General features: G+C 37.5%; 2 pseudogenes; one reads left to right on the top strand and one right to left on the bottom strand.

Annotated features, from left to right (window-relative positions):
• Positions 1–1,011: 1,011 nt before the first annotated feature.
• LOC148584532 (uncharacterized) lies at positions 1,012–2,010 on the bottom strand (annotated as a pseudogene).
• A 4,186-nt stretch (positions 2,011–6,196) lies between these two features.
• Positions 6,197–16,624, top strand: LOC148584531 (uncharacterized; annotated as a pseudogene).
• Positions 16,625–20,362: the final 3,738 nt, after the last annotated feature.

Below are 20,362 nucleotides of genomic sequence, written 5' to 3'. Positions count from 1 at the left end.
CTATTACTATCAATTATTTTGAAATCTCTTTGAGTTTGAGGTCTAAATCCCTTATCTTATACCCACTTTCCAATTGTAATATATCCGGCGGTAACCATTATTCTAATTGCAATTTCACCTTTAAATTACAACAAACTAAACATGTGGTCGAGAAATATTATATATATATATATATATATATATCAATGTTGGGATCATCTAACTGGTACTCGTATTGTACTTTATTTACTATGTCAGGGATCCTACCCATGGACGACCTAGAGCTCACAGAGTAATTAGATCTGAAGAGATTCTTCATCAACTCAAGAAACTAGTTATCGAAATATTTACTCAGATCTTTGACTGTTTTCTTCCATTTCTCTCAAATAGAAAATGTGCGAGAGTAAACAAATAGATAGGCTTCAAATTCAACATATAAAGATGAAGTTAACATAATTGGATTATCTGAAACATACTCGATAATAAACATAGATTGATAACATAAAGGAATTCCGAATTACCTTTTTTTTTTCTTTACTTGATTGACTAATGGAGATACCAATTCTTTGAAATCATTTCAAAGTATGAAATCTGAAAACAAAGGTTTACAAGGATATTGGGTTTCAGGGATAGATGATCTAAATTTCAGTAGCTAGGAAGTATTGTGCAGCCTGTATGAAACTCAGAAGAAACTCTTCTTAAATAGACTTGGACGATAGACATGAACTATATTACATGTTTGACTGGGTGACTGAGAGCTAGGTGCTTTGTCTGGCGTGACCACCAAAAGCAGGTTCAAAGCTGCTTTTACTTTAGGTAAATCGCACCGGAAGCGAATTCGTCTGATTGATGAATAGTACTAAGTACTTGTCTGGAGGATCTTTTACTATTACTGGACTCATTTCTCTAACATCATCATGCAGGGGAGACTTTTACTATTTTTGACTTCTTCTGCCGACAGTTCTAATCACCGTTTAAATCATAAGACTCATAAGGGTCTTGAGCATCCTGGTAGAAGGGGTCAGTGTTTGGCTAGATTTGCTTCTTCTTCCTGCTAGTCTTACTTGTTGATGAAGCTTCTGAAGAAACTGGAAAATCATTATCCTCTTGATCATCAGATCCCATCTGGGTAACTTTAAGCAGCAATCGTTGTGCAAGTGCCTTTAGCTCAGATTTTGATTTCCCTTCAAGGGAAGTGACTGATGACTGTGAGACTGTTGGCTTAGGAGGCCGAACTTTTGCCAGTGGAAACTCAGTGTTTACTGCGGTGACGATTTGTTCATGGATGAATTTGTCTCACCACTTGACTGAAAAGTATCTTGTTACTAAGCTAGAATTGACTTCATAGTGCCATTTAAGAATCCATGGCGCTTTGTATTTACCCATGAAGTGCAATAGTATGGGGAAATTGGCATTGTTTTTGGCAGTTTGCTTAGTTTGAAGACAGTAGAGAAGTACGTAACTGAATCCTGTAGAGTAGGTAGGAGCTCAAAAACAGGCCCATGAATTGACCACCATCTGAGGAACCATAGAGGGAAATATCCTCTAAATTGTTTTATCAAAATTGATGAACCAGGAATGACTGAAATCTTCTGTTTGGTGAAGAAGAATTTTTGACCAAGCCTCAGTGTAATCATAGTAACTGTACTCAATCTTCAATGAGTTAAGACTTCTGCGGGAATGAGGATGAATTCCCCAGTCTTCTTGACTGATGATATTAATAATGTACAAGGAGTGATACAGAATTTTTCTTTGATCAACCTTGTCAGTGATTGGCTTAATCTGGATTGACTCAGTTTCAAAGAGGATGTCATTGTAAAACTGTAATGACTTTGATGGGTGAACTGGGACATAATGCCAAAGGGAAGGGAAAAAGGATTTGGCAAGGCTTTCTGGAGTTTTCAGGTGACTAAAACATGGTTCAACATAAAACAAATTTTGACCATTGGGTTTTTTAATGTAACCAGAGGTTTTCTTTGGAAAATTTAGTAATGGGTTCTGGGTGATAGAAGATGTCCTAGAAAGGGTCATATGGATTTACTAGTGCTGACTGGTAATTGGGTCTGGTGGTGCAAATGGTGGTAAACCTATTAGACACTGTTATTGGTGAAAACTCATGAGGTATGACACTCAGGGGGTGAGGGGGCTTTAGGCTTAGGGGGGTTACTAGTTCTGGCTTGACCGTTTTACTAGAGGATGACTTCCGTTCAAATTGTCTGTCTGTCATTGTCCCTGCTAGAATTCTCGGTTAAGAAAGTTGGGATGCAATTTTGACTTCCTTTAATCTAATCAATGTCAAAATCAAATATACTCAAAATGGCTTGCCATCGTGCAAAAATCTGTTTGGATGCAATGTTTTGAACATCTTTTTCTAAAACATGCTTAGCACTTTTGCAATCAACTCTTACTAAGAACTTTTGATTCAAAAGATCATCTTGAAACTTTGAAATACACAATACTATAGATAAAATCTCTTTTTTAATAGTACTATAATTACATTGTGCTTGGTTTCAAACTCCAGAATGAAAATGAACAATTTGCTCAGATTGACTAGAAGTAGTTTTCTGTAAGAGAATACCACCATAACCAACATCGGAGGCATCTGTTTGAACAATTTTGAATGAATTGACTGTAGGAATACCAAGACAAGGGAGTGTCTTGACATATTGTTTGATTTCTTTGACTACAGAAGTGTGAGCGGATGTCCAAGGAGGAGGATTATCTTGGAGTCTATCAAACAATGGTTTGAACTGTTTTCTAAGATTTTGATAGAAATCTGCAACATAATTGAGAAGATGGGTTTTCTCAAGGATTTCATCAGGAAATTTGTCCGCAAATTGGATAACTCTGTCAAAAGGGCTCACTTTGGATTCATAGATATTGTATCCATGAAGTTGAATTTTTATTTGGAACAATTTTACTTTAGAGGTAGAAACTAAAAAACCATTGACTTTGATGATTTCTAGAAACATTTTCAGATGTTTCCCGTGCTGATCAACTAACTTGAAGAAGATGAGGACATCATCAATGTAATAATCTATGGAGAAATTACTAAAAGGGTTGAATATCTGATTCATTATATTTTGGAATTCACTAAGCACATTTTTTAGACTAAATGTCATCGCATTCCACTCATAATGACCAAATTAAAAGGGTAACAAACGCAGTTTTATGCTTATCCTATTCATGAATTAGGATTTGCCAAAATCCACTTTTCATGTCAAATTTTGAGAAAATTACTGCTTGACTCAGTCTATTAATCTAATCTCTTTTGTTTGGAATAAGGTACCTGATCCATTCCAAAACTTTATTGAGAGGTTTGTAATTGATTACTAGCCTTAGTGTTCCGCTTTCTATTTCAGCATTTTTTTGGATATAAAAAGCTGGACAAGACAAAGGCGATTTACTTTTTCTGATTATTCCTTTGCTCAATAAATCTTTTATCTCATTTTGACAAAATTCCAAAGTTTCTTGACTCAGTTGAATGGGTCGGGCTTTGGTAGGGGTATTTCACTAAGTTCTTTAGTGTAAGGAAGGGTGACTATGTGTTTCTTCCCATGCCAGAAGGCGTTGGGAAGATCAGAACTGACTTATTGTTTTAACATTTCAGTGAAAACTTCAATTTTTTGTTGAAGAATTTTACTATTTAACCGTTCTTCAATTCTTTTGAAATTTATCTGTTCTTTCAGGAAATTGACTTGTTGATTATTGCATTTTATCAAGTTAATGGATTTTGAAACAGAATTTCTTCTAAAAGCATTTAACTCACGAATCTCAGGTTTTGTTAATTTACTTGTTCACCAAATGGGTAGGTAGAAACTCCATCATTATCTGTCGTAAGAGGATACAACAAAACAATGAATGGAAGGCCTAAGATGACTTTATCAGTCATGGTTTTTACCCGGACAAATGATGTTTTGAAACAAACATTGTCTTGACATATGTGAGCTTTAGAGATTTTATAACTAATTTCCATTTCACTACCGTTTGCTGAACGAAATGACTCAGTTGTTTTACTGTAATATTTGGTAGGAATTATTCCTTCTTGAATACATTTTAAATCTGTGCCCGAATCTATCAAATCATTGAGTATTAACTCATAATCTTTGATAACAATTTTGACTTTTGAGTGCCATTTTTTATGCTGAATGTGATTGATTGTGTTTAAACAAGATTGCTCAATTTGTTTTTTTACTATCAGAATTATCTTTTTCAGTCTCTTGACTGGGTTGATTAGTTTTACTATATTGTTTTTTAAGACATCTATATCATGGCTTATTATTCGATTTCCATTTTTTAATATCCTGATTTCTGTTTTTATCTGACTAATCTCATTGATTCGATTTCCATTTTACTTCTTTTTTTTTTTTGTTTTTATCAAATATGCTCGAGGTTGAACTAAGACTTATTTTTGTTAAAAGGGAGTTTTTCTCGTTTCTTTTTTTTTTTGTTAAAAGGCTGTTAAATTTTTTTAAGTATTAGGATTTCAACTCAGGGTCTTCAATTTTACTTATTAACTCGATCAACATTTCTTCTTGTTCTTCGTGTCTATTTATATATAGTATTGACTGTTTTACAACAATTATCTTTACAACCAAAGTTTATATCTGGTGAATTTGATTGAGTTACTATGTTGAGTTACTAGATGAACTGGTTACTGAGACGTTATCTTCATTGTCACTAGAATATATCAATGTTTCTTAATTCTAGGATATTGGCAAATTTTTCTTTTTCTTCACTTGATATTTTTAATTGTTTAATGGCATTTTTTCCTTTGCAATCGTTGGCAAAGTGTCCAAGTTTTCCACGTTTGAAACATTTTATTTTACTCATATCAGTTTTTTGTTTTCTTTGTCCTTTTTGATAATTTTTTGACCAGTTTTTTCTTGGTTTATTCTTTTTGTAGAAATCATTTTTCTCAAAATATTTCGTTGGTTTGTGGCTTCTCTTGTGATAAACTTCTTTATTCTTGTGTTTTCGTGATGGACTGGTGCTATAGAAGGTTGGCCATACTGTTCACATAAATTACCCATTTCATATAATATTTGGCCTTTTGTTTATCTTTACTAATTTTCATATCAATGCACATTTTTAATAATTCTTTTTCGATGGCGCTTACTACTTTACCAGATGTGAGAATATCATTATGGATTACATTGTTTTCATTACTTAAGACTCGTCTAATTTTGTGAGCAAATAAGTTTGGCAGACCATTAATGAATTTTTCTTTCCAAAATGGCTTATTACTATCGTCTCTCAACATAACTCTAGAGATGAATACATCCTTGTACCAGCTTAAATTACTTAAGGTTGGACACCTAAGGTTACTAAGTTGATCATGAATTCTTGACGCAATATGACTAGGGGTGCCAATGAAATGTTCTATTATGGTGAAAAGCAATGTGTTAGCTGCATTTGGGGTTCCCATTCCCGAATTTTCATCAAAGATAGGAAGTCCTTCCTAATATCTTTGAACAACATGTTTAATGTTGGCTCTTGATTCTTGAGTGAGATGTTTTTCCCACCAAGATCTTATTATACCAATAAAACCTGTGGCTAACAAATCAATAATTTATGGTTCACTAATTTCATGGTTTGTTGATGCAGCGTGACTTGGGGGATCGCTGGGATGAACAACTAGAAAGGAACAATTCTTCTTAAAAACCTTGAGTCTATCAAGGATTTAAGGAAATATACCAAAAATGTTAGAGTCTATCTAGAGTTTGAATAAAAAGATAAAAGAAACTCAACTCTAAGTATTCTTATTCATGAAAACTAAATAATAATTAAAAGCTACGTTCTGGAGGTTAAAAACATGTATTTATAGCCCCAAACTCCTAACCCTAGTAGTAAAAAGAAATTAAGTCGGTTTCTACTTCTACGCTGGCCGTTCGGACGGAACAAACCTCCCTTTGGACAGTCACTAAATAAAACTGGAAATTAAATACGAAATACGCTAGCCGTTCGGACGGAACAAACATCCATTGAGACGGTCCCCAAATAAACTAGAATTTAAGTGCGAAACTGAAACAATAACATAAGTGTTTGAACGGCCTTCAAACGGGGCTTCCCAACGGATGCCTCGGGAATCATTATGGGGAGTTTCCGCAAGTTGCACGTCCGGACGGACTTCTGAATGGCAGTCCCTGCGACTGCTTGTTCCAGCTCTTCCGCACGCGTCTATCTTGACCCCTTTTCATGGCACTCCGATCTACGTCATTTGTGCTATAACTACTAGCAACCATGGACATATGTTGTCACTTGTTTATTATCTGTTGTTCAGATAAATCGTCAATGTTCTATTCATAGAGTTTATATGAAGACGCATAAAATTGACTTTGGAAATTTCTTTCTTCAAATTGGAGGTGTTGGCCTTGGGTACCGATTCTTTGTTAAACTAGTTGGGGTTAGTTTAGAATTTTTTATTCTTTTCAACTCAAGGTTTTGGAAGCCTTTTTCAATTTTATTTACTTCATCATCAGGACTAGATTCCATTGTGGTTTCTGAGTTTTCTGTATCGGAGTACTGTTGGGTGTTCATCATCTTTAGTACTGTGTGAGAAGTACTTGCTTCTGGGATTCCGGATTTAGTTAAATCAGTTCTTGAATGTTATCTAATTGTTTATCTATGGTGTTTTAACATTGATTTGCATAATTGTTTTGTTCAAGGATTCTTTTAAATTCTGTGGGCTTATTGTCAGGTGCTTTGTCAGGTGATTTGAATGGTGAAGCAATTACCTTTTGACTCATGTAATCAATTATTATTGTTTCTAGGGGAGGATGACCAGAGGTTACTATAGTTTCATCATGTTTGTTTCATTTGTTCATTGTTTTTAAATGTTTTACCTCTGCATAGTAATTTTCAATAAAATCAAAAAAGAATATTTCAGTTTTTACTTCTTTCATGAAAGATTGCCATTTACCAAGTATATCTTTCTTTTGCTCTAAAGTATGACTTTCTCTGTACACTTTTCTTTTTTAACTATTTTCTTCTGACTCAAGATCTTCATGTAGTCGTTTGTAGTTTATTTTTAATTTTTTACTCAATTGTTTGTAAGTGAAAGTTTACTGGAGGAGTTACTCCAAAATCAGTTTGGGTGGGAGAAGTTGGCTCATTTTCTAGAGTTTGCCCATTTTCTTTCCCAGTTTCAAAGAGGATGTCTCCAAAAGGTAAAACCTTGTTAATCCAAAGCAGTCATAAGAATGCTAATAGAAGAGTTCCTCAAACTATTAAATGGTCAGATATTAATCTACCAAAGGAATGGTATTTGATCAATGAGAGTCATCCAATAAATGTGCAAAACAACCTAATAAATCTTGATTATGCCCAACCATATTTTTATGGAACTGCTAAAAAAAAATAAATAAATAAAAATTGGGTCGGATTCACAGAAAGCGACCTAATTAATGTTTTGACATGGTGCCCATTCTCTTCATTACCGTCCATTGCTTTTTCAGTGCGCCACGAACAAATTCGTTTATGGAAATAAATGCAATTTCAGATTGAAAAACTCTTAACAGATAAATATAATAGTTTATGCGGAATTAACAAATATTTAAATATACGCAAACAATCACTAAAATATGAACAATCACACACAAGGATTTTGATAACGAAGATGAAACTTTTTAGAAACCGATGAAAAGTAAAACCTCTCTGGGACAGCCAAACCCAAGAAATCACTATCAAAAGATTATTAAGAGATTACTGACACTAGGAACAATTACAAACCGATGCAAGATCTTGACTCTGTAAGATCGAACAAGCCTCCAAATCGCCTCCACGTTCACAATCTTCTTCAACGTGATTCTTCTTTACCTTACCCTTCCGATAGACTTCTCAATGACGCTCAATCAAAACTAACACAAATCCTTTACAAGGAATAATAAGGCTCACAATAATTGATCACTCAAGCACAGCCTCTCACGAACTCTAGGGTTCTAAAATTTGTGACTTTCTCTTCTATAAAGATGTATTTATAACACACTACAAAAAAAAGGAGTTTTTTTGACATGGCAAACAGTAACAAATTTTTGCCACGTCAAAACATTTTGATGTGTCTAAATAGACACGTCAAAAAAAATATTATTGACGTGCTGCATTGTAACACGTCAAAAGTTTTTGACGTGTTAGATTGACACGTCAAAAACTTTCGTAAATAATATTTTACCATTAATTTGTGAATAATTAGGTAATAATTAATATCAAAAATATGTATTAAAAAATAATTAAATTTAATTGGCATAAAAAATTAAATTTGATTGGTGAGGAAAATTAAGTTTATCATATTAGTATAAATTACTTCGTATATATGTATATATATATATATATATATATATATGCATGCGTAATCATTCTAGCTATATATTGTGTACCAATTAATATAATTATCACATGCATGCATATAAATCAACCATTACATTAATATTAATTTGAACATGATATTATCATGCATAAATCAGTCTAGTAATATTAATATGATAGCCATATTAATTTTGTAAAAATATATAAAACATACTGAATACATTTGTTTTATAAGATCCGCAAACTTCACATGAACTCGGCCAACACAAAATATGTGGCCGGTGAGAATACATCTAATTATCTATACATCTAGAATATTAATTTTTTTTTTCTTTAATTAATTGTAATTGTGTTGTATGGATAATGTGTTATATAAGAGGAATAATTATATAATAGAATAAATATAATTTAATATATAATGTTAATAAAATTAAAATAAATATAAATTAGTATATATATATATATATATATATATATATAAATTAAGAAGGTTGTTGACGTGCCACATGGCACGTCAAGACGTGGCCTCGGGAAGGCGCAACTGCGCCTTCCCTTGCTTTTTCCTGCACGTCGATCACCTCTGCAGATTTTTTTTTTCTCTTTTTCTTTCTTCTTTTTCCTGCACGCCTTCCCTCCCATTTCTTTCTCTCCCCGCGCCCAACCCCTCCACCTGCAACTTTCTTCCGCCATTTTTTTTTCTCCATCAGCCCAGCCAGTCACCTCTGCAGCATTTGTCTCACCCGCGTCCTCTCAGCAAGCCCGGCCATTTTCTCGCTTTTTCATGTGGTGTTTTTCTCTCTCGGTGGTTCTCTCTCTCGCCGGCGCACGTCACCACCGTTGCTCCCTCCGGCGACCACGACCTCAAGCTCCGAAGGCCCTCTCACGCTCTCACTCGTTCTCCTACTCGAAAATCAGGTATATATATATATATATATATATATATATATATTGTGAGTAATTTATTAATTAATTAATTTATTAGATAATTAAATAAATTATATAAAAATGTAATTTACAATGTATATTATTAAATATTTTTGATGTAGTTATATTAGCAAATTAATTTTATAGGTTAAGTAATTAATTTATTTGCTTAAGATATATGTTTTGTAATATTAATTACTTGTTTGACATGTTTGGTTTGTATACGGTGAGAATATTGTTTAATGTATATGCATGCATGCATGTACAATTACGAACCCTAATAGTTTGAAATTATGTTTTTTGGGGGAATTTTGCATTTGGATGTAGACCCATATTTTGTGTAGGTTTTGCTTGTGCACCTTATCATAACCCAAAAAAAAAAACAAACAAACAAATAATTAACAAGGACATATCTATTTTGGTCGATCGTTAATTAATGTTTACATTTTGGAAATTTAGAATAATTAAGTATGTAAATGCTAATATGCGTAAGTACAAAGTAAAAAACAAGTAACATTGGAATTGAAGCTGGATTTATTTTATCTACAGTTCCCATACAAATGCATAAATGCTATAATAAACGGAAAAAAGAAAACCAACATTTAACCTAACTAGCTATATGTAATTTATTTAGGGTGCCCATATGTAAAAAAATTAATTTAGTTCTTTCAAATTTAGATTATGTAAATGGCATAAAAAATGATAACAAAAAAATTGCAGCAAATAAGATAGCCACATATATTTTATCAAGGGTCCCCATGTGACATGTCAAATGTTTTTAAAATTGGACCTTAATTTTGTTTAGGTTTTGCATATTTAGAAAATGTTTGACATGTTATAATTAAAAGTCACTATATGTGTTTGTTTGTTCAAAGTGAAAATAAAAAATTGAAACGATGTACTTAAAGAACCACAAAAAAAAAGCACATCTAATTAACCAACTTAGATTTATTTTATTCAGTTAGGGTTCCAGTAGCTAAAGCTATGGATAAGAGTTGGATGACAAAGTCTAGGGGTACGAGGGAATACAGAGACGGGTGTAGATCATTTGTGGACTTTGCAGTTAGGAACTGTACAATCCCTGATGGAAAAATTCACTGCCCCTGTAAGGTGTGTCGTAATTAGCAGCGCCACCCGCCGGATTTGGTATTTGACCATTTGACAGGGGGTAAGGGAATAATGATTGCATACAGAACCTGGTATTATCACGGGGAGAAGCCTGTCCGGGCTCCTGTTGCAGTCTCTACGTCGACTACCACGAACACAGATAAGGGTTTAGGCGCAGCACAGGGTGAAAACATGCAGTCAATGTTGCGTGATCTATTCGGCATGCACGGTGTCATGGAAGACAATTGTGAGCCTGAAGTTGCGGTGCAGGGGAATGAAGAAACTGTGAATGAAGAAGCCGACGATGGTGACGTACTAGAGTACAATAACTTGCTTAAGAAGGCAGAGAAGCCACTTCATGATGGGACCAAACATAGCAAGCTTAGTGCTACTGTACATCTGTACAACTTAAAGTGTGTTGGCAGACTTAGTAACACAATATTTTCATCTTTTCTTGAGTTCATCAATCAGTTGCTGCCTCCTAGTGATGAAGCTTTGCCAGTTAATACATATGAAGCAAAAAAGTTTCTAAGGGACATGGGCCTCGGGTATGAGAAGATCCCGGCGTGTCCTAATAATTGTATGCTATTTTGGAAGAATAATAAGGATTTGGATACATGTACCGTTTGTGGAGTATCTAAGTGGAATGATGAAATTCAGTTGGATGAGGATGGGCAACACATATCATCGAGTAAAAAACGCTCGGTCAAGGTGTTGCGGTGGTTTCCACTCATACCACGACTACAGAGATTGTTTATGTCAGAGCATACTGCTCCTTACATGAGGTGGCATGCAGAAGGCCGGACTAAGGACGGTGTATTGAGGCATCCGGCCGATGGTGAAGCGTGGAGGGCATTCGATAATTTGCATCCAGACTTTTCGGCGGACAGCAGGAACGTCAGGCTTGGACTAACCTCGGATGGATTTAATCCATTCCGGAACATGACCACATCCCACAGCACTTGGCCTGTAATGCTTGTACTGTACAACTTACCTCCTTGGACGTGCATGAAACAAACTTCATTTATACTATCCCTGATAATCCCGGGCCCAAAGTCACCTGGAATGGATCTAGATGTCTACCTACAACCCTTAATTGAGGACTTACAGGAATTATGGACTGTAGGTGTACGCACATTTGACGTGTCCCAAAAAAATAATTTTGTAATACGAGCCCAGTTGATGTGGACAATTAATGACTTCCCGGCATACGCAGATTTGTCTGGGTGGCCTGACAGGAGTGAGAAGGCATGTCCCTTCTGTATATACTCGACGAGGTCCAGGCTGTTAAAACACGGCAGGAAATTTTGTTATATGGGGCACAGGCGATACTTGCCCATTGATCATTCGTGGAGGAGAAATAGAATAACATTTGACGGCAAACAAGAATTTGAATGTGCCCCAGATGTGCCAAGTGGAGATGAAATTTTTAGACAATTACAAGATATGGCATATGGAGATGAGAATGCCGGTAAGGCAAGGGCGGATAAAGAGAAAAAAAAATAAGAAACGGAAGAAGAGTGGGCCGACAGAAAGAGAAGGCGATACTGCTAACGTATTGTGGAAGAAGAAAAGTGTTTTCTTTAGGTTGTCGTATTGGAAAGATAATCTATTGCGGCACAACCTTGATGTCATGCACATTGAGAAAAATGTGATGGACAACATTCTTGGCACAATACTAGACATTCCAGGCAAAACGAAGGACAACATCCAAGCCCGCACAGACTTACAAGAAATGGGGTTGAGACATACACTTCATCCGTACACGGGCGAGGATGGTCAAACATATAAGCCCGTAGCTTGTCACACGATGTCTAAGGACGAGAAAACTTATTTTTTGAAAGTGCTTCGAAATGTAAGGGTGCCTGACGGATATGCCTCGAATATTTCCCGATGTGTACGACTTAGTAATCGTACGATATTCGGTTTGAAGAGCCATGATAGTCACGTAATTATGCAACAACTTCTCCCTATTGTATTGCGTGGATCATTGCCTGGAAACGTGGTTAGACCACTTGTCGGGATGTCTGCATTCTTCAGGGGCATATGTTCAACATCATTGACACGAGATGATATGGACCGATTAGAGGGTGACATTTATATTACTTTGTGCCAGATGGAAAGGGTATTCCCCCCAAGTTTTTTTACTGTGACGGTTCACTTGGTCGTGCATCTTGTTCGTGAATGCCGACTTGGTGGACCAGTACAATATAGGTGGATGTATCCGGCAGAGAGGTAAAATAACTTTACTAATATTCATATTTATTATTTTTTATCCGATATAAAACCGTCACTAACTGTAATGAATGAATTATGATCATATGTAGAAGCCTTGGGGTGTTCAAATCTAATGTTCGCAATAAAGCGGCGGGTTGCATTGCGGAGGGCTACATAGCAACGGAGTTGGTGGCGTTCTGCTCAAGGTATCTAGATCACGCACCAACATTTCACAATAGGACTGTAAGAAACCCGGATGGTTCAAAGGGGGTGGGAACACAAGTCATTCTCGACCATGTGACATTGACACAAATACACCGATACATTATTTTTAACTCGGATAAGTTCCTTCAACTGCGGACATAAGTCGTGTTAGTAGTGTATACAAGTTCAATATCACCTTGCACCCTTAGTTGTGAATTATAATATAATTTAAACTTTGTATTGTAGGGTGCACATGGATACACTTAGGCGATCATGCGATAGGAGGCGAACGACGGAGGATCAGTTGGAAACCCAACATCATGCGCTGTTCTCCGATTGGTACCGTGACTACGTAAGACTACGGTGACGTTTAACTGTTACAGACCCATTATATTTAGTTATTGGTTCATAACAACTAACAAAATTAACTTTCTTATGGTCAATTGTACGTATGTGCTAACAGGTCGATCGATTGGACGATCGACAAAGGAAGGAATTAGGTGACAAACTGGTAATGCATTGTAGAGGGCCGAAGGCCACAGCGACCAGATATAACAGATATGTGGTTAACGGAAAGCTGTTTCGCACTATTGCATTCGATGCTGGAAAAAGGACCCTGAATAGCAGGGTGTGCGTGCCAACAGTTGATGGCGAAACGTACTATGGGAAGTTGACGAAAATAATTGAGGTGGAGTACTTCGACAGGACTAGGTATGTTTTGTTCAAGTGCGATTGGACGGACAACACGAGGGACAAGGAGTACAAAGTAGACGAGTATGGCATACTGCTTGTCAGCTTCAAAAACCTTGTCCACCGGGGCCAGGAAATTACTGATGAGCCATATGTGCTAACGTCACAAGTTGACCAAGTCTTTTACGTCCAAGATGAAAGGGACCCTGATTGGGCTTGTGTTGTAAGAACTAAACCTAGGAACGTATACGACATTGGACAAGGTGAAGGTTCTGATGATGAAAGTGTCAACTACCACGAGTGTGAGCCGCTCCTATTGACCAGCAATAATGAAGTGGATCCGCAGGATGACATTGACTACATCCGACAAGACTTAGATCCGTATGTGATTTAAAAAAATTTAAAACTTTAATAATATATATCGTTCACATTATTGACGTATTTAATGTTATTTCTTTCTACATTGATTGGTTATTGTGGTGCATTTTTTTATCTATTATATACATAATTAAACGTGGCAATTATGTGTTTTGTTGGTTCACATGAGTATCAGGGGGAAGAGTAGACGACGAGGGTCCCTACAGATAGACGACCAGGGGTATAGACCCTTACTTCCTGAGCATGGGAAAGGGTCTCAGACGGTTCCCTATCACTCGGAGGCCTCATATGATCTTGGTTCTCCATATCCTACCATGAGCGAGCTGGGTGTATGTGCACATGGTGAGGTAGAGAGGATGTTCCCTCCCGAGTTGAACACGAGTGTCCCATTCAGTGAGCCATCGCAGCCGGATGACACCGAGACACAATACTATGGAGAGCATGAGGATGATGCCTTAGGTGACTTGGAGGCCGATGATCCTCCAGAAGTGTTGGGCGTTCGCCAGCTATGGACAATAAGTAAGTATATATGCTTCAAAAACCCATTTTGAATATCTATAAAATTTATGTAGTTACTATTAAATTTCAAATAATTAACATATGCAATTATTAATGTGTTAGGTATCAGGGGAGACGGGAGCACCCAATTTCAGGTGGTGGACATCCCAGAATCGAACAAGAAGTGGGAGGTCCCCCTTGGCCAAAAAATCGTCTGCGAGTACAATAAGGCGTGGCAGCCCGTAGGATTTAGTGGGATGAAATTCAGAAGGGAGGCCGGCAACGTCATAAGGGCCGGGACTTATGTTAGGCTCCTGAATGAATGGGAGCATGTACATCCCTGTACGAAGGAAGATGTATGGGACACCTTGATGGTATGGTTAAATTTTTTCTCATATTTTCGCTCGTGTATTTCAATATTTTAAACGTTGTTAATGTGTGCAATTATACGCCTAATTTGTTCGACTTATATATGCAGACTCAGTTCTACATGCCGCCTGGGTATGATATTGAAGTGATTAAAAGGGATGCCTTCAGAGATATGGGCACGAAGCTGAAGAGTTGGAGACACTCTGTAAAACGCAAATTAAAAATCCAAGCGGGCGATACTCCAGACTCAGTGAAGGCGAGAATGGGTGAGGCTGCCGTTAGGAAATTCGACGCCGAGGACTTGAATGTCTTGTTGGCGAGATGGTGCGACCCGAAAAATCAGGTAGGTCCGGAGTGTTTTCAGAATCTTCCATAACTTGATTGGTTTGCTTTGTTCATAGGCTTGTGATGATCGATCTCCCGCTGTTGATTATTGTCCATGTTTGAGTGTTTTCTAAAAAAATTTAGCTTTTATATTTTTTTCATTTTCGTGATTCATGATGCATTGACATACAACTCAGAGATCATCATAATTTCTTCAACTCAGCAATTACGAGCTTCAAAACATTTTATGAATGACATATATAGAAGTTATTTTTTAAAGAAAAACTAGGAAGAAAAAGAAAAATATTCATGCTTCTTATTTTTAAGTTGTTATTCCCCAAAAAACAACTTTTAGGAACCAAAAACAGAACATGGAAAAATGGGGAAAAAAAAACTATCCCAATGAAGGTAGATAAATTTGATCCATGATCGGTCCTAATGACCAATCTAATTTGTGTTTTGAAGCAACATGATCAATTGCATATATATATATATATAGTAAAGAAACATGTGAATATATTTGAATAGGAAGACAAAAGGAGCAATTGGCTAGTGGAATTAATTGTAATTGTTTAGTTTCATTAATTGTAATTGGGTTATGCCTGACATTTTAAGAGTGATATACATGTAGGAGCTTGCTGCCAAGATGAAGGAATTGTTAGCGAAAAACAACTCGCCTCACTGCACCGGGTCGATGAGCTTCGCTAGAGCGACATATCAAGAAGTATTTATATATCTTTACTGCATATATATATATAATCGGTTGTTTAGGTCGATTATTTTCTTAATTTTTTTTTTATTATTGTATTGATATATTTTCTATGCAGACCGTTTCCGCAGGGGGCACTCCTCCAACTCGAGCAGAAAGTTACGTCAAGACTCACACATACAAGGAAGGTGGCTATCCGAATGACGTGGTCAGGGACAGATGTGTAAGTACTCAAGCATATATATTTTGATAAATTATTTATGATTAACGTTCCTTATACGAGATACTAACTTGTTTTTTAATGTACAGGAGAGGATGAAGGAATTGATGCCCACTGACCCGGCAAATACTAAGACCGTGACGGAAGGGACGGTACGGTGGACACCTGATGACGCGTATGCTCAGGCGCATGGAAATAAGCCTGAGTATGCTGGCAGGGTCCGCTAGCTGGGTCCGAATGTGCTGCCGGTGCGGGACAGCATACATTCATACTATACACCGTCCTAGACACGGTCTCAAAATTCTTGGAGCTCCTCGTTCTCACAGATGACAGATAGAATTAGAGAACTTGAAGAGGAGCGGGCAACAACCAAAATTGCAATGAATGAGATGGCGAGGCAAATAGCAGAGAAAGATGCTACGATTGAGGCTCGTTTCTGCCAGCTCGAGGCAATGTTCGGGTCGACATCTGGATCTGCGCCCCCCAGAGGTAATGATATATTTTATTTTGTTTTTATAACAATTGTTAACTGTTAGAAATAACTGTTAGAAACCCCTAGTTACAACGGTCCATTTTAGAATTTACGTATATTTGCATCATATTATAGAGTACATAATCATTTTTGTATTGATTATTATTGGTTCACAACTCATTTGCAGGTAATGCAAAGTAAGAGTTGGGGAATGATTGTGTTGAGTTAGGCGCCACAGGGCTGGTCATCACTGTTTGTTAAGTTCTATATACATACTACTGTTTATTGTTTTGTATATACTTAGATCAAACTATATGTTTGTTGAGACTAATTTAAACTTATTTCTAGTAGATAAGTCCAGAAATGTTTTATTGTATATTTGTTTTGCCTTGTGTTAGAACGTTTTTTCGATGTATATATATGTTTTGTTATGTGTTGTGTTGAAATATAGTATGTGTGTTGGAATTTTGTTTAATGAAGTATGTGTTGGATATTTTGTTTATTGGATATTGGATATTGGATATATATTATTAATGAAGTTGTGTTGTGTTGGATATATATTATTGGATATTTGATATATATTATTACTGAAGTTGTGTTGGATATTGGATATATATTATTGGATATTTGATATATATATATGTATTGGATTATGTATGTGTATTATGGATTGGATTGGATTGGATTGGCTTATGGATTGTGGATTATGGATTGGATGGGATTGGATTGGATTATGGATTGGAGTATGGATTATGGATTATGGATTATGTATGTAGATTAGATTATGTATGCATTGAATTGGAATATGTATGTGGATTGTATTGGATTATGTATGTGTATTGGATTGTATTATGGATGTGTATTGGATTGTATTATGGATGTGTATTATGGATTGGATTGGATTATGGATTGTGGATTATGGATTGGATTGGATTGTGGATTATGGATTGGATTGGATTGTGGATTGGATTATGGATGTGTATTATGGGTTGGATTATGGATTGTGGATTATGTAAGTGGATTATGTATGTGGATTATGGATTGGATTGTGTATGTGGATTATGGATTGGATTGTGGATTATGGATTGGATTGGATTGTGGATTATGGATTAGAAATATTTGAATATTTGAATTATAGTATTGGAATATCAAGAATATTTTGAATATTGGATTAGAAATATTAATTTTTTTTTATTTTTTTAAAAAAAGGATTTTGACATGTCAAACTGCGTGACACGTCAAAAACCACACGTTCATATTTTTGACGTGTTAAAATGGCACGTCAAAAGATTTTTGACGTGTCATTTTTGCCACGTCAAAAATCTTTTTGACGTGTCAATTTTTGCCACGTCAAAAAGTTTTTTGAAAAGTTTTTTGACGTGTCCATTTATACCATGTCAAAAAAAAGATTTTTGACGTGGCAAAAATGACACGTCAAAAATTTTTTGACGTGCCATTTTAACACGTCAAAAAAATTATTTTTTGACGTGGCATTTCCGACACGTCAAAAGTTTTTGACGTGTCACTGTAGACACGTCAAAAATATGGATTTTTTGACACCTACCCTTTCGACCGTTGCTGAACGTCAAAAACGACGCGTCAAAAAAAGGTTTTTGACATGTCAATACCATTGACACGTCAAAAACCTCTGGTCAAAAAGTATCCTCATTTTTGTAGTGACATCTACAAAACCCTAGACCTGACCCCACATAAAACAAACGTTTTGGGCATAATTTTCTATGGGGTGTTCGGACAAGTTAAGTGTGACGTCCAACATTGTCTGGGTATGGAGATGGGGATGTGCTTAAATGTATACTATACTCTTAATAACAACAACGCGTTCTCCTAGCCTAGTGGTGGCTAGGGAGGAACAAAGCCTTGAGGGATGCCAGGAGGTCGTGGGATCGACTCCTGGTAGGCGCCAAAGAGGACAATATTGTTGTGGGAAGGGCTCTGCTATGCTGCTGTTGTGTATCTCTGATCCCAAATAAGGCGTTTTAAAGCCGTGATGGTCATGATCCCATCAGAACTCCACAGTTAAGCGTGCTTCTGTTGGAGTAGTACCAGGATGGGTGACCTCCTAGGAAGTCTGGTTTGAGGGGAGCAAAAAACGGACAATATTGTGTGTCATTGAGGTGGGGTGTTACATATGGTATCAGAGCCATTGCCCAGCCTGAGATGAGGGGAGCATGCGCAAGCCCATGAAGGTCGCTAATGGGCACTCACTAGGGCAGACGGCAAGAATGGACGAATCCCATGAGGGTCGCAAGCGGGGACGCTGAGTCCTAAGAGGGGGTAATTGTGACGTCCCACATTGCCTGAGTATGGAGATGGGGATGTGCTTAAATGTATACTACACTTTTAATGACAACAACGCGTTCTCCTAGCCTAGTGGTGGCTAGGCAGGAACAAAGCGTTGAAGGATGCTAGGAGGTCGTGGGATCGACTCCTGGTAGGCGCCAACGAGGACAATATTGTTGTGGGAAAGGCTCTGCTATGCTGCTGTTGTGTATCTCTGATCCCAAACAAGGCGTTTTAAAGCCGTGATGGTCATGATCCCATCAGAACTCCACAGTTAAGCGTGCTTCTGCTGGAGTAGTACCAGGATGGGTGACCTCCTCGGAAGTCTGGTTCGAGGTGAGCAAAAAACGGACAATATTGTGTGTCATTGAAGTGGGGTGTTACATATGGTATCAGAGCCATTGCCCAGCCTGAGATGGGAGGAGTGTACACAAGCCCATGAAGGTCGCTAGCGGGCACTCACTAGGGCAGACGCCAAGAATGGGCGAATCCCATGAGGGTCGCCAGCGGGGACGCTGGGTCCTAAGAGGGGGTGATTGTGATGTCCCACATTGCCTGAGTATGGAGATGGGGATGTGCTTAAATGTATACTACACCTTTAATGACAACAACGCGTTCTCCTAGCCTAGTCGTGGCTAGGCAGGAACAAAGCCTTGAAGGATGTCAGGAGGTCGTGGGATCGACTCCTGGTAGGCACTAAAGAGGACAATATTGTTGTGGGAAGGGCTCTGCTATGCTGCTATTGTGTATCTCTGATCCCAAACAACGCGTTTCAAAGCCGTGATGGTCATGATCCCATCAGAACTCCACAGTTAAGCATGCTTCTACTGAAATAGTACCAGGATGAGTGACCTACTGGGAAGCCTGGTTCGAGGGGAGCCAAAGGCGGACAATATTGTGTGTCATTGAGGTGGGGTGTTACATATGGTATTAGAGTCATTGCCCAGTGTGAGATGGGGGAGCGTGCACAAGCCCATGAAGGTCGCTAGTGGGCACTCGCTGGGGCGGACGCCAAGAATGGGCTAATCCCATGAGGGTCGCCAGCGGGGACGCTGAGTTCTATAAGGGGGTGATTGTGACGTCCCACATCGCCTGGGTATGGAGATGATGATATACTTAAATGTATACTACACCCTTAATGACAACAATGCGTTTTAAAGTCGTGATGGTCATGATCCCATCAGAACTTCACAGTTAAGCGTGTTTCTGCTAGAGTAGTACCAAGATGGGTGACCTCCTGGGAAGTCTAGTTCGAGGGGAGCCAAAAGCGGACAATATTGTGTGTCATTGAGGTGGGGTTGTGCACGCTTTACTGTGGAGTTCTGATGGGATCATGACCATCACGGCTTTAAAACGCGTTGTTGTCATTAAGGGTGTAGTATACATTTAAGCATATCCTCATCTACATACTCAGGCGATGTGGGATGTCACATTAAGTGCTTGTCCGAACAGAGCCTTGCAGAGGATGGTTTTCCAAGTTACTGGAATTGCTGTCCGGACAGGCTGTCTTGCTGTCTAGATCCTTGGCAAAACTAGTTTACATGCTTGCTGGAATTGCTATCCGGACAGGCTGTCTTGCTTTCTGTTAGGAAATTAATCCTATTTCCCAAGACCCGTGAGATGGGAAAAATAAGAAGAATGCGGAATAACAAAGATAAACAATCAC

The sequence above is a fragment of the Corylus avellana genome, chromosome 7 (assembly GCF_965113065.1).
Source record: "Corylus avellana chromosome 7, dhCorAvel1.hap1.2, whole genome shotgun sequence".
In the NCBI taxonomy this organism is placed as follows: domain Eukaryota; kingdom Viridiplantae; phylum Streptophyta; class Magnoliopsida; order Fagales; family Betulaceae; genus Corylus; species Corylus avellana.
This window is presented reverse-complemented; position numbering and strand designations above follow the sequence as displayed.